Source organism: Eurosta solidaginis, unplaced genomic scaffold (assembly GCF_040869045.1).
Source record: "Eurosta solidaginis isolate ZX-2024a unplaced genomic scaffold, ASM4086904v1 ctg00001045.1, whole genome shotgun sequence".
Classification (NCBI taxonomy): Eukaryota; Metazoa; Arthropoda; class Insecta; order Diptera; family Tephritidae; genus Eurosta; species Eurosta solidaginis.
This window is the reverse complement of record NW_027136887.1, coordinates 1,114,229-1,128,713: the sequence shown is the minus strand read 5'-3', so window position 1 is coordinate 1,128,713 and position 14,485 is coordinate 1,114,229.

The window sequence follows — 14,485 nt, the reverse complement described above, 5'->3', positions numbered from 1 at the left end:
AGTTAAAGTTAAAGTTAAAGTTAAAGTTAAAGTTAAAGTTAAAGTTAAAGTTAAAGTTAAAGTTAAAGTTAAAGTTAAAGTTAAAATTAAAGTTAAAATTAAAGTTAAAGTGAATGTTAAAGTTAAAGCGAAAGTTAAAGTTAAAGTTAAAGTTACAGTTAAAGTTAAAGTTAAAGTTAAAGTTAAAGTTAAAGTTAAAGTTAAAGTTAAAGTTAGAGTTAAAGTTAAAGTTAAAGTTAAAGTTAAAGATAAAGTGAATGTTAAAGTTAAAATTAAAGTCAAAGTTAAAGCTAAAGTTAAAGTTAAAGTTAAAGTTAAAGTTAAAGTTAAAGTTAAAGTTAAATTTAAAGTTAAAGTTAAAGTTAAAGTTAAAGTTAAAGTTAAAGTTAAAGTTAAAGTTAAAGTTAAAGTTAAAGTTAAAGTTAAAGTTAAAGTTAAAGTTAAAGTTAAAGTTAAAGTTAAAGTTAAAGTTAAAGTTAAAGTTAAAGTTAAAGTTAAAGTTAAAGTTAAAGTTAAAGTTAAAGTTAAAGTTAAAGTTAAAGTTAAAGTTAAAGTTAAAGTTAAAGTTAAAGTTAACGTTAAAGTTAAAGTTAAAGTTAAAGTTAAAGTTAAAGTCAAAGTTAAAGCTAAAGTTAAAGTTAAAGTGAATGTTAAAGTTAAAGCGAAAGTTAAAGTTAAAGTTAAAGTTAAAGTTAAAGTTAAAGCTAAAGTTAAAGTTAAAGCGAAAGCGAAAGTTAAAGTTAAAGTTAAATTTAAAGTTAAAGTTAAAGTTAAAGTTAAAGTTAAAGTTAAAGTTAAAGTTAAAGTTAAAGTTAAAGTTAGAGTTAAAGTTAAAGTTAAAGTTAAGGTTAAAGTTAAAGTTAAAGTGAATGTTAAAGTTAAAGCGAAAGTTAAAGTTAAAGTTAAAGTTAGAGGTAAAGTTAAAGTTAAAGTTAAAGTTAAAGTTACAGTTAAAGTTAAAGTTAAAGTTAAAATTAAAGTAAAGTTAAAGTTAAAGTTAAAGTTAAAGTTAAAGTTAAAGTTAAAGTTAGAGTTAAAGTTAAAGTTAAAGTTAAAATTAAAGTAAAGTTAAAGTTAAAGTTAAAGTTAGAGTTAAAGTTAAAGTTAAAGTTAAAGATAAAGTTAAAGTTAAAGTTAAAGTTAAAGTTAAAGTTAAATTTAAAGTTAAAGTTAAGGTTAAAGTTAAAGTCAAAGTGAATGTTAAAGTTAAAGCGAAAGTTAAAGTTAAGGTTAAAGTTAAAGTTAAAGTTAAAGTTAAAGTTAAAGTTAAAGTTAAAGTTAAAGTTAAAGTTAAAGTTACAGTTAAAGTTAAAGTTAAAGCGAAAGTTAAAGTTAAAGTTAAAAATAAAGTTAAAGTGAAAGTTAAAGTTAAAGTTAAGGTTAAAGTTAAAGTTAAAGTGAATGTTAAAGTTAAAGTTAAAGTCAAAGTTAAAGTTAAAGTTAAAGTTAAAGTTAAAGTTAAAGCGAAAGCGAAAGTTAAAGTTAAATTTAAAGTGAAAGTGAAAGTTAAAGTTAAAGTTAAGTTTAAAGTTAAGGTTAAAGTGAAAGTTATAGTTATAGTTAAAGTTAAAGTTAAAGCGAAAGCGAAAGTTATAGTTAAAGATAAAGTGAATGTTAAAGTTAAAGTTAAAGTCAAAGTTAAAGCTAACGTTAAAGTTAAAGTTAAAGTGAATGTTCAAGTTAAAGCGAAAGTTAAAGTTAAAGTTAAAGCTAAAGCTAAAGTTAAAGTTAAAGTTAAAGTTAAAGTTAAAGCGAAAGCGAAAGTTAAAGTTAAAGTTAAAGTTAAAGTTAAATTTAAAGTTAAAGTTAAATTTAAAGTTAAAGTTAAATTTAAAGTTAAAGTTAAAGTTAAAGTTATAGTTAAAGTTAAAGTTAAAGTTAAAGTTCAAGTTAATGTTAAAGTTAAAGTTAAAGTTAAAGTTAAAGTTAAAGTTAAAGTTAAAGTTAAAATTAAAGTAAAGTTAAAGTTAAAGTTAAGGTTAAAGTTAAAGTTAAAGATAAAGTGAATGCTAAAGTTAAAGCGAAAGTTAAAGTTAAAGTTAAAGTTAAATTTAAAGTTAAAGTTAAAGTTATAGTTAAAGTTAAAGTTAAAGTTAAAGTTAAAATTAAAGTAAAAGGTAAAGTTAAAGCGAAAGTTAAAGTTAAAGTTAAAGTTAAATTTAAAGTTAAAGTTAAAGTTAAAGTTAAAGTTAAAGTTAAAGTTAAGGTTAAAGTTAAAGTTAAATTTAAAATTAAAGTTAAAGTTATAGTTAAAGTTAAAGTTAAAGTTAAAGTTAAAGTTAAAGTAAAGGTTAAAGTTAAAGTTTAAGTTAAAGTTAAAGTTAAAGTTAAAGTTAAAGTTACAGTTAAAGTTAAAGTTAAAGCGAAAGCGAAATTTAAAGTTAAAGTTAAAGTGAAAGTTAAAGTGAAAGTGAAAGTTAAAGTTAAAGTTAAAGTTAAATTTAAAGTTAAAGTTAAAGTTAAAGTTAAAGTTAAAGTTAAAGTTAAAGTTAAAGTTAAAGTTAAAGTTAAAGTTAAAGTTAAACTTAAAGTTAAAGTTAAAGTTAAAGTTAAAATTAAAGTTAAAGTTAAAGTTAAAGTTAAAGTTAAAATTAAAGTTAAAGTTAAAGTTAAAGTGAATGTTAAAGTTAAAGCGAAAGTTAAAGTTAAAGTTAAAGTTAAAGTGAAAGTGAAAGTTAAAGTTAAAGTTAAATTTAAAGTTAAAGTTAAAGTTAAAGTTAAAGTTAAAGCTAAAGTTAAAGTTAAAGTTAAAATTAAAGTTAAAGTTAAAGTTAAAGTGAATGTTAAAGTTAAAGCGAAAGTTAAAGTTAAAGTTAAAGTTAAAGTTAAAGTTAAAGTTAAAGTTAAAGTTAAATTTAAAGTTAAAGTTAAAGCTAAAGTTAAAGTTAAAGTTAAAGCGAAAGCGAAAGTTAAAGTTAAAGTTAAAGTTAAAGTTAGAGTTAAAGTTAAAGTTTAGGTTAAAGTTAAAGTTACAGTTAAATTTAAAGTTAAAATTTAAAGTTAGAGTTAAAGTTAAAGTTAAAGTTAAAGTTAAAGTTAAAGTTAAAGTTAAAGTTAAAGTTAAAGTTAAAGTTAAAGTTAAAGTTAAAGTTAAAGTTAAAGTTAAAGTTAAAGTTAAAGTTAAAGTTAAAGTTAAAATTAAAGTTAAAATTAAAGTTAAAGTGAATGTTAAAGTTAAAGCGAAAGTTAAAGTTAAAGTTAAAGTTACAGTTAAAGTTAAAGTTAAAGTTAAAGTTAAAGTTAAAGTTAGAGTTAAAGTTAAAGTTAAAGTTAAAGTTAAAGATAAAGTGAATGTTAAAGTTAAAATTAAAGTCAAAGTTAAAGCTAAAGTTAAAGTTAAAGTTAAAGTTAAAGTTAAAGTTAAAGTTAAATTTAAAGTTAAAGTTAAAGTTAAAGTTAAAGTTAAAGTTAAAGTTAAAGTTAAAGTTAAAGTTAAAGTTAAAGTTAAAGTTAAAGTTAAAGTTAAAGTTAAAGTTAAAGTTAAAGTTAAAGTTAAAGTTAAAGTTAAAGTTAAAGTTAAAGTTAAAGTTAAAGTTAAAGTTAAAGTTAAAGTTAAAGTTAAAGTTAAAGTTAAAGTTAAAGTTAAAGTTAAAGTTAAAGTTAAAGTCAAAGTTAAAGCTAAAGTTAAAGTTAAAGTGAATGTTAAAGTTAAAGCGAAAGTTAAAGTTAAAGTTAAAGTTAAAGTTAAAGCTAAAGTTAAAGTTAAAGCGAAAGCGAAAGTTAAAGTTAAAGTTAAATTTAAAGTTAAAGTTAAAGTTAAAGTTAAAGTTAAAGTTAAAGTTAAAGTTAAAGTTAGAGTTAAAGTTAAAGTTAAAGTTAAGGTTAAAGTTAAAGTTAAAGTGAATGTTAAAGTTAAAGCGAAAGTTAAAGTTAAAGTTAAAGTTAGAGGTAAAGTTAAAGTTAAAGTTAAAGTTAAAGTTACAGTTAAAGTTAAAGTTAAAGTTAAAATTAAAGTAAAGTTAAAGTTAAAGTTAAAGTTAAAGTTAAAGTTAAAGTTAGAGTTAAAGTTAAAGTTAAAGTTAAAGTTAAAATTAAAGTAAAGTTAAAGTTAAAGTTAAAGTTAGAGTTAAAGTTAAAGTTAAAGTTAAAGTTAAAGTTAAAGATAAAGTGAATGTTAAAGTTAAAGTTAAAGTCAAAGTTAAAGCTAAAGTTAAAGTTAAAATTAAAGTTAAAGTTAAAGTTAAAGTTAAAGTTAAAGTTAAAGTTAAAGTTAAAGTTAAAGTTAAAGTTAAAGTTAAAGCGAAAGTTAAAGTTAAAGTTAAAGCGAAAGCGAAAGTTAAAGTTAAAGTTAAAGTGAAAGTGAAAGTTAAAGATAAAGTTAAAGTTAAATTTAAAGTTAAAGTTAAAGTTATAGTTATAGTTAAAGTTAAAGTTAAAGTTAAAGTTAAAGTTAAAGTTAAAGTTAAAGTTAAAGTTAAAGTTAAAGTTAAAGTTAAAGTTAAAGTTAAAGTTAAAGTTAAAGTTAAAATTAAAGTAAAGTTAAAGTTAAAGTTAAAGTTAAAGTTAAAGTTAAAGTTAAAGTTAAAGTTAAAGTTAAAGTTAGAGTTAAAGTTAAAGATAAAGTGAATGTTAAAGTTAAAGTTAAAGTCAAAGTTAAAGCTAAAGTTAAAGTTAAAATTTAAGTTAAAGTTAAAGTTAAAGTTAAAGTTAAAGTTAAAGTTAAAGTCAAAGTCAAAGTTAAAGCTAAAGTTAAAGTTAAAGTTAAAGTGAATGTTAAAGTTAAAGCGAAAGTTAAAGTTAAAGTTAAAGTTAAAGTTAAAGTTAAAGTTAAAGTTAAAGTTAAAGCTAAAGTTAAAGTTAAAGCGAAAGCGAAAGTTAAAGTTAAAGTTAAATTTAAAGTTAAAGTTAAAGTTAAAGTTAGAGTTAAAGTTAAAGTTAAAGTTAAAGTTAAGGTTAAAGTTAAAGTTAAAGTGAATGTTAAAGTTAAAGCGAAAGTTAAAGTTAAAGTTAAAATTAAAGTTAGAGTTAAAGTTAAAGTTACAGTTACAGTTAAAGTTAAAGTTAAAGTTAAAGTAAAGTTAAAGTTAAAGTTAAAGTTAAAGTTAAAGTTAAAGTTAAAGTTAAAGTTAAAGTTAAAGTTAAAGTTAAAGTTAAAGTTAAAGTTAAAGTTAAAGCTAAAGTTAAAGTTAAAGCGAAAGCAAAAGTTAAAGTTTAAGTTAAAGTTAAAGTTAAAGTTAAATTTAAAGTTAAAGTTAAAGTTAAAGTTAGAGTTAAAGTTAAAGTTAAAGTTAAAGTTAAGGTTAAAGTTAAAGTTAAAGTGAATGTTAAAGTTAAAGCGAAAGTTAAAGTTAAAGTTAAAGTTAAAGTTAAAGTTAGAGATAAAGTTAAAGTTAAAGTTACAGTTAAAGTTAAAGTTAAAGTTAAAGTTAAAGCGAAAGTTAAAGTTAAAGTTAAAAATAAAGTTAAAGTGAAAGTTAAAGTTAAGGTTAAAGTTAAAGTTAAAGTGAATGTTAAAGTTAAAGCGAAAGTTAAAGTTAAAGTTAAAGCGAAAGCGAAAGTTAAAGTTAAAGTTAAAGTTAAAGTTAAAGTTAAAGTTAAAGTTAAAGTTAAAGTTAAAGCTAAAGTTAAAGTTAAAGTTAAAGTTAAAGTTAAAGTTAAAGTTAAAGTTAAAGTTAAAATTAAAATTAAAGTAAAATTAAAGTTAAAGTTAAAGTTTAAGTTAAAGTTAAAGTTAAAGTTACAGTTAAAGTTAATGTTAAAGTTAAAGTTAAAGTTAGAGTTAAAGTTAAAGTTAAAGTTAAAGTTAAAGTGAAAGTTAAAGTTAAAGTTAAAGATAAAGTGAATGTTAAAGTTAAAGTTGAAGTCAAAGTTAAAGTTAAAGTGAATGTTAAAGTTAAAGCGAAAGTTAAAGTTAAAGTTAAAGTTAAAGTTAAATTTAAAGTTAAAGTTAAAGTTAAAGTTAAAGTTAAAGTTAAAGCGAAAGCGAAAGTTAAAGTTAAAGTTAAAGTTAGAGTTAAAGTTAAAGTTTAAGTTAAAGTTAAAGTTAAAGTTTAAGTTAAAGTTAAAGTTAAAGTTACAGTTAAATTTAAATTTAAAGTTAAAGTTAAAGTTAGAGTTAAAGTTAAAGTTAAAGTTAAAATTAAAGTTAAAGTTAAAGTTAAAGTTAAAGTGAATGTTAAAGTTAAAGCGAAAGTTAAAGTTAAAGTCAAAGTTAAAGCTAAAGTTAAAGTTAAAGTTAAAGCTAAAGTTAAAGTTAAAGTTAAAGTTAAAGTTAAAGCGAAAGAGAAAGTTAAAGTTAAAGTTAAAGTTAAAGTTAGAGTTAAAGTTAAAGTTTAAGTTAAAGTTAAAGTTAAAGTTACAGTTAAAGTTAAATTTAAAGTTAAAGTTAAAGTTAGAGTTAAAGTTAAAGTTAAACATAAAGTGAATGTTAAAGTTAAAGTTAAAGTTAAAGTTAAAGTTAAAGTTAAAGTTAAAGTTAAAGTTAAAGTTAAAGTCAAAGTCAAAGTTAAAGCTAAAGTTAAAGTTAAAGTTAAAGTTAAAGTTAAAATGAATGTTAAAGTTAAAGCGAAAGTTAAAGTTAAAGTTAAATCTAAAGTTAAAGTTAAAGTTAAAGCGAAAGTTAAAGTTAAAGTTAAAGTTAAAGTTAAAGTTAAATTTAAAGTTAAAGTTAAAGTTAAAGTTATAGTTAAAGTTAAAGTTAAAGTTAAAGTTAAAGTTAAATTTAAAGTTAAAGTTAAAGTTAAAGTTAAAGTTATAGTTAAAGTTAAAGTTAAAGTTAAAGTTAAAGTTCAAGTTCAAGTTAAAGTTAAAGTTAAAGTTAAAGCTAAAGTTAAGGTTAAAGTTAAAGTTAAAGTGAATGTTAAAGTTAAAGCGAAAGTTAAAGTTAAAGTTAAAGCTAAAGTTAAAGTTAAAGTTAAAGCGAAAGCGAAAGTTAAAGTTAAAGTTAAATTTAAAGTTAAAGTTAAATTTAAAGTTAAAGTTACAGTTAAAGTTAAAGTTAAAGTTAAAGTTATAGTTAAAGTTAAAGTTAAAGTTAAAGTTAAAGTTAAAGTTAAAGTTAAAGTTAAAGTTAAAGTTAAAGTTAAAGTTAAGGTTAAAGTTAAAGTTAAAGTGAATGTTAAAGTTAAAGCGAAAGTTAAAGTTAAGGTTAAAGTTAAAGTTAAAGTTAAAGTTAAAGTTACAGTTAAAGTTAAAGTTAAAGCGAAAGTTAAAGTTAAAGTTAAAAATAAAGTTAAAGTGAAAGTTAAAGTTAAAATTAAAGTTAAAGTTAAGGTTAAAGTTAAAGTGAATGTTAAGGTTAAAGCGAAAGTTAAAGTTAAAGTTAAAGTTAAAGTCAAAGTTAAAGTTAAAGTTAAAGTTAAAGTTAAAGTTAAAGGGAAAGCGAAAGTTAAAGTTAAATTTAAAGTGAAAGTGAAAGTTAAAGTTAAAGTTAAGTTTAAAGTTAAGGTTAAAGTGAAAGTTATAGTTATAGTTAAAGTTAAAGTTAAAGCGAAAGCGAAAGTTATAGTTAAAGATAAAGTGAATGTTAAAGTTAAAGTTAAGGTTAAAGTCAAAGTTAAAGCTAAAGTTAAAGTTAAATTTAAAGTGAATGTTAAAGTTAAAGTGAAAGTTAAAGTTAAAGTTAAAGTTAAAGTTAAAGTTAAAGTTAAAGTTAAAGTTAAAGTTAAAGTTAAAGCGAAAGCGAAAGCGAAAGTTAAAGTTAAAGTTAAAGTTAAAGTTAAATTTAAAGTTAAAGTTAAAGTTAAAGTTAAATTTAAAGTTAAAGTTAAAGTTAAAGTTAAAGTTAAAGTTAAAGTTAAAGTTATAGTTAAAGTTAAAGTTAAAGTTAAAGTTAAAGTTAAAGTTCAAGTTAATGTTAAAGTTAAAGTTAAAGTTAAAGTTAAAATTAAAGTAAAGTTAAAGTTAAAGTTAAAGTTAAAGTTAAAGTTAAAGTTAAAGTTAAAGTTAAAGTTAAAGTTAAAGTTAAAGTTAAAGTTAAAGTTAAAGTTAAAGTTAAAGTTAAAGTTAAGGTTAAAGTTAAAGTTAAAGATAAAGTGAATGCTAAAGTTAAAGCGAAAGTTAAAGTTATAGTTAAAGTTAAAGTTAAAGTTAAATTTAAAGTTAAAGTTAAAGTTAAAGTTATAGTTAAAGTTAAAGTTAAAGTTAAAGTTAAAATTAAAGTTAAAGGTAAAGTTAAAGTTAAAGTTAAAGTTAAAGTTAAAGTAAGAGTTAAAGTTAAAGTTAAATTTAAAGTTAAAGTTAAAGTTAAAGTTAAGGTTAAAGTTAAAGTTAAATTTAAAATTAAAGTTAAAGTTATAGTTAAAGTTAAAGTTAAAGTTAAAGTTAAAGTAAAGGTTAAAGTTAAAGTTTAAGTTAAAGTTAAAGTTAAAGTTAAAGTTAAAGTTACAGTTAAAGTTAAAGTTAAAGTTAAAGTTAAAGTTAGAGTTAAAGTTAAAGTTAAAGATAAAGTGAATGTTAAAGTTAAAGTTAAATTCAAAGTTAAAGTTAAAGTGAATGTTAAAGTTAAAGCGAAAGTTAAAGTTAAAGCGAAAGCGAAAGTTAAAGTTAAAGTTAAAGTTAAAGTTAAAGTGAAAGTGAAAGTTAAAGTTAAAGTTAAAGTTAAAGTTAAAGTTAAGGTTAAAGCTAAAGTTAAAGTTATAGTTAAAGTTAAATTTAAAATTAAAGTTATTGTTAAAATTAAAGTTAAAGTTAAAGCGAAAGCGAAAGTTAAAGTTAAAGTGAAATTTAAAGTGAAAGTGAAAGTTAAAGTTAAAGTTAAATTTAAAGTTAAAGTTAAAGTTAAAGTTAAAGTTAAAGTTAAAGTTAAATTTAAAGTTAAAGTTAAAGTTAAAGTTAAAGTTATAGTTAAAGTTAAAGTTAAAGTTAAAGTTAAAGTTAAAGTTAAAGTTAAAATTAAAGTTAAAGGTAAAGTTAAAGTTAAAGTTAAAGTTAAAGTACGAGTTAAAGTTAAAGTTAAATTTAAAGTTAAAGTTAAAGTTAAAGTTAAGGTTAAAGTTAAAATTAAATTTAAAATTAAAGTTAAAGTTATAGTTAAAGTTAAAGTTAAAGTAAAGGTTAAGGTTAAAGTTTAAGTTAAAGTTAAAGTTAAAGTTAAAGTTAAAGTTAAAGTTAAAGTTAAAGTTAAAGTTAAAGTTACAGTTAAAGTTAAAGTTAAAGTTAAAGTTAGAGTTAAAGTTAAAGTTAAAGATAAAGTGAATGTTAAAGTTAAAGTTAAATTCAAAGTTAAAGTTAAAGTTAAAGTTAAAGTTAAAGTGAATGTTAAAGTTAAAGCGAAAGTTAAAGTTAAAGTTAAAGTTAAAGTTAAAGCGAAAGCGAAAGTTAAAGTTAAAGTTAAAGTTAAAGTGAAAGTGAAAGTTAAAGTTAAATTTAAAGTTAAAGTTAAAGTTAAAGTTAAAGTTAAAGTTAAAGTTAAAGTTAAAGTTAAAGTTAAAGTTAAAGTTAAAGTTAAAGCTAAAGTTAAAGTTATAGTTAAAGTTAAATTTAAAGTTAAGGTTATTGTTAAAATTAAAGTTAAAGTTAAAGCGAAAGCGAAAGTTAAAGTTAAAGTTAAAGTGAAAGTTAAAGTGAAAGTTAAAGTTAAAATTAAATTTAAAGTTAAAGTTAAAGTTATAGTTAAAGTTAAAGTTAAAGTTAAAGTTAAAGTTAAAATTAAAGTTAAAGGTAAAGTTAAAGTTAAAGTTAAAGTTAAAGTTAAAGTAAGAGTTAAAGTTAAAGTTAAATTTAAAGTTAAAGTTAAAGTTAAAGTTAAAGTTAAAGTTAAAGTTAAAGTTAAGGTTAAAGTTAAAGTTAAATTTAAAATTAAAGTTAAAGTTATAGTTAAAGTTAAAGTTAAAGTTAAAGTAAAGGTTAAGGTTAAAGTTTAAGTTAAAGTTAAAGTTAAAGTTAAAGTTAAAGTTAAAGTTAAAGTTAAAGTTAAAGTTAAAGTTAAAGTTAAAGTTAAAGTTAAAGTTAAAGTCAAAGTTAAAGCTAAAGTTAAAGTTAAAGTGAATGTTAAAGTTAAAGCGAAAGTTAAAGTTAAAGTTAAAGTTAAAGCAAAAGTTAAAGTTAAAGCGAAAGCGAAAGTTAAAGTTAAAGTTAAATTTAAAGTTAAAGTTAAAGTTAAAGTTAAAGTTAAAGTTAAAGTTAGAGTTAAAGTTAAAGTTAAAGTTAAGGTTAAAGTTAAAGTTAAAGTGAATGTTAAAGTTAAAGCGAAAGTTAAAGTTAAAGTTAAAGTTAGAGGTAAAGTTAAAGTAAAAGTTAAAGTTACAGTTAAAGTTAAAGTTAAAGTGAAAGTTAAAGTTAAATTTAAAGTTAAAGTTAAAGTTAAAGTTAAAGTTAAAGTTAAAGTTAAAGTTAAAGTTAAAGTTAAAGTTAAAGTTAAAGTTAAAGTTAAAGTTAAATTTAAAATTAAAGTTAAAGTTATAGTTAAAGTTAAAGTTAAAGTTAAAGTAAAGGTTAAGGTTAAAGTTTAAGTTAAAGTTAAAGTTAAAGTTAAAGTTAAAGTTAAAGTTAAAGTTAAAGTTAAAGTTAAAGTTAAAGTTAAAGTTAAAGTTAAAGTTAAAGTTAAAGTTAAAGTTAAAGTTAAAGTTAAAGTCAAAGTTAAAGCTAAAGTTAAAGTTAAAGTGAATGTTAAAGTTAAAGCGAAAGTTAAAGTTAAAGTTAAAGTTAAAGCAAAAGTTAAAGTTAAAGCGAAAGCGAAAGTTAAAGTTAAAGTTAAATTTAAAGTTAAAGTTAAAGTTAAAGTTAAAGTTAAAGTTAGAGTTAAAGTTAAAGTTAAAGTTAAGGTTAAAGTTAAAGTTAAAGTGAATGTTAAAGTTAAAGCGAAAGTTAAAGTTAAAGTTAAAGTTAAAGTTAAAGCGAAAGCGAAAGTTAAAGTTAAAGTTAAAGTTAAAGTGAAAGTGAAAGTTAAAGTTAAATTTAAAGTTAAAGTTAAAGTTAAAGTTAAAGTTAAAGTTAAAGTTAAAGTTAAAGTTAAAGTTAAAGTTAAAGTTAAAGTTAAAGTTAAATTTAAAATTAAAGTTAAAGTTATAGTTAAAGTTAAAGTTAAAGTTAAAGTAAAGGTTAAGGTTAAAGTTTAAGTTAAAGTTAAAGTTAAAGTTAAAGTTAAAGTTAAAGTTAAAGTTAAAGTTAAAGTTAAAGTTAAAGTTAAAGTTAAAGTTAAAGTTAAAGTTAAAGTTAAAGTTAAAGTCAAAGTTAAAGCTAAAGTTAAAGTTAAAGTGAATGTTAAAGTTAAAGCGAAAGTTAAAGTTAAAGTTAAAGTTAAAGCAAAAGTTAAAGTTAAAGCGAAAGCGAAAGTTAAAGTTAAAGTTAAATTTAAAGTTAAAGTTAAAGTTAAAGTTAAAGTTAAAGTTAAAGTTAGAGTTAAAGTTAAAGTTAAAGTTAAGGTTAAAGTTAAAGTTAAAGTGAATATTAAAGTTAAAGCGAAAGTTAAAGTTAAAGTTAAAGTTAGAGGTAAAGTTAAAGTAAAAGTTAAAGTTACAGTTAAAGTTAAAGTTAAAGTGAAAGTTAAAGTTAAATTTAAAGTTAAAGTTAAAGTTAAAGTTAAAGTTAAAGTTAAAGTTAAAGTTAAAGTTAAAGTTAAAGTTAAAGTTAAAGTTAAAGTTAAAGTTAAAGTTAAAGTTAAAGTTAAATTTAAAATTAAAGTTAAAGTTATAGTTAAAGTTAAAGTTAAAGTTAAAGTAAAGGTTAAGGTTAAAGTTTAAGTTAAAGTTAAAGTTAAAGTTAAAGTTAAAGTTAAAGTTAAAGTTAAAGTTAAAGTTAAAGTTAAAGTTAAAGTTAAAGTTAAAGTTAAAGTTAAAGTCAAAGTTAAAGCTAAAGTTAAAGTTAAAGTGAATGTTAAAGTTAAAGCGAAAGTTAAAGTTAAAGTTAAAGTTAAAGCAAAAGTTAAAGTTAAAGCGAAAGCGAAAGTTAAAGTTAAAGTTAAATTTAAAGTTAAAGTTAAAGTTAAAGTTAAAGTTAAAGTTAGAGTTAAAGTTAAAGTTAAAGTTAAGGTTAAAGTTAAAGTTAAAGTGAATGTTAAAGTTAAAGCGAAAGTTAAAGTTAAAGTTAAAGTTAAAGTTAAAGCGAAAGCGAAAGTTAAAGTTAAAGTTAAAGTTAAAGTGAAAGTGAAAGTTAAAGTTAAATTTAAAGTTAAAGTTAAAGTTAAAGTTAAAGTTAAAGTTAAAGTTAAAGTTAAAGTTAAAGTTAAAGTTAAAGTTAAAGTTAAAGTTAAAGTTAAAGTTAAAGTTAAAGTTAAAGTTAAAGCTAAAGTTAAAGTTATAGTTAAAGTTAAATTTAAAGTTAAGGTTATTGTTAAAATTAAAGTTAAAGTTAAAGCGAAAGCGAAAGTTAAAGTTAAAGTTAAAGTGAAAGTTAAAGTGAAAGTTAAAGTTAAAATTAAATTTAAAGTTAAAGTTAAAGTTATAGTTAAAGTTAAAGTTAAAGTTAAAGTTAAAATTAAAGTTAAAGGTAAAGTTAAAGTTAAAGTTAAAGTTAAAGTTAAAGTAAGAGTTAAAGTTAAAGTTAAATTTAAAGTTAAAGTTAAAGTTAAAGTTAAAGTTAAAGTTAAGGTTAAAGTTAAAGTTAAATTTAAAATTAAAGTTAAAGTTATAGTTAAAGTTAAAGTTAAAGTTAAAGTAAAGGTTAAGGTTAAAGTTTAAGTTAAAGTTAAAGTTAAAGTTAAAGTTAAAGTTAAAGTTAAAGTTAAAGTTAAAGTTAAAGTTAAAGTTAAAGTTAAAGTTAAAGTTAAAGTTAAAGTTAAAGTTAAAGTTAAAGTCAAAGTTAAAGCTAAAGTTAAAGTTAAAGTGAATGTTAAAGTTAAAGCGAAAGTTAAAGTTAAAGTTAAAGTTAAAGCAAAAGTTAAAGTTAAAGCGAAAGCGAAAGTTAAAGTTAAAGTTAAATTTAAAGTTAAAGTTAAAGTTAAAGTTAAAGTTAAAGTTAAAGTTAGAGTTAAAGTTAAAGTTAAAGTTAAGGTTAAAGTTAAAGTTAAAGTGAATGTTAAAGTTAAAGCGAAAGTTAAAGTTAAAGTTAAAGTTAGAGGTAAAGTTAAAGTAAAAGTTAAAGTTACAGTTAAAGTTAAAGTTAAAGTTAAAATTAAAGTAAAGTTAAAGTTAAAGTTAAAGTTAAAGTTAAAGTTAAAGTTAAAGTTAAAGTTAAAGTTAAAGTTAGAGTTAAAGTTAAAGTTAAAGTTAAAATTAAAGTAAAGTTAAAGTTAAAGTTAAAGTGAAAGTTAGAGTTAAAGTTAAAGTTAAAGTTAAAGTTAAAGTTAAAGTTAAAGATAAAGTGATTGTTAAAGTTAAAGTTAAAGTCAAAGTTAAAGCTAAAGTTAAAGTTAAAATTAAAGTTAAAGTTAAAGTTAAAGTTAAAGTTAAAGTTAAAGTTAAAGTTAAAGTTAAAGTTAAAGCGAAAGTTAAAGTTAAAGTTAAAGCGAAAGCGAAAGTTAAAGTTAAAGTTAAAGTGAAAGTGAAAGTTAAAGATAAAGTTAAAGTTAAATTTAAAGTTAAAGTTAAAGTTATAGTTATAGTTAAAGTTAAAGTTAAAGTTAAAGTTAAAGTTAAAGTTAAAGTTAAAGTTAAAGTTAAAATTAAAGTAAAGTTAAAGTTAAAGTTAAAGTTAAAGTTAAAGTTAAAGTTAGAGTTAAAGTTAAAGTTAAAGTTAAAGATAAAGTGAATGTTAAAGTTAAAGTTAAAGTCAAAGTTAAAGCTAAAGTTAAAGTTAAAATTAAAGTTAAAGTTAAAGTTAAAGTTAAAGTTAAAGTTAAAGTTAAAGTTAAAGTTAAAGTTAAAGTTAAAGTTAAAGTTAAAGTTAAAGTTAAAGTTAAAGTTAAAGTTAAAGTTAAAGTTAAAGTTAAAGTTAAAGTTAAAGTTAAAGTCAAAGTCAAAGTTAAAGCTAAAGTTAAAGTTAAAGTTAAAGTGAATGTTAAAGTTAAAGCGAAAGTTAAAGTTAAAGTTAAAGTTAAAGTTAAAGTTAAAGTTAAAGTTAAAGTTAAAGTTAAAGTTAAAGTTAAAGTTAAAGTTAAAGTTAAAGTTAAAGTTAAAGTTAAAGTTAAAGCTAAAGTTAAAGTTAAAGCGAAAGCGAAAGTTAAAGTTAAAGTTAAATTTAAAGTTAAAGTTAAAGTTAAAGTTAGAGTTAGAGTTAAAGTTAAAGTTAAAGTTAAAGTTAAAGTTAAAGTTAAAGTTAAAGTTAAAGTAAAAGTTAAAGTTAAAGTTAAAGCTAAAGTTAAAGCGAAAGCGAAAGTTAAAGTTTAAGTTAAAGTTAAAGTTAAAGTTAAATTTAAAGTTAAAGTTAAAGTTAAAGTTAGAGTTAAAGTTAAAGTTAAAGTTAAAGTTAAGGTTAAAGTTAAAGTTAAAGTAAATGTTAAAGTTAAAGCGAAAGTTAAAGTTAAAGTTAAAGTTAAAGTTAGAGATAAAGTTAAAGTTAAAGTTACAGTTAAAGTTAAAGTTAAAGTTAAAGCGAAAGTTAAAGTTAAAGTTAAAAATAAAATTAAAGTGAAAGTTAAAGTTAAGGTTAAAGTTAAAGTTAAAGTGAATGTTAAAGTTAAAGCGAAAGTTAAAGTTAAAGTTAAAGCGAAAGCGAAAGTTAAAGTTAA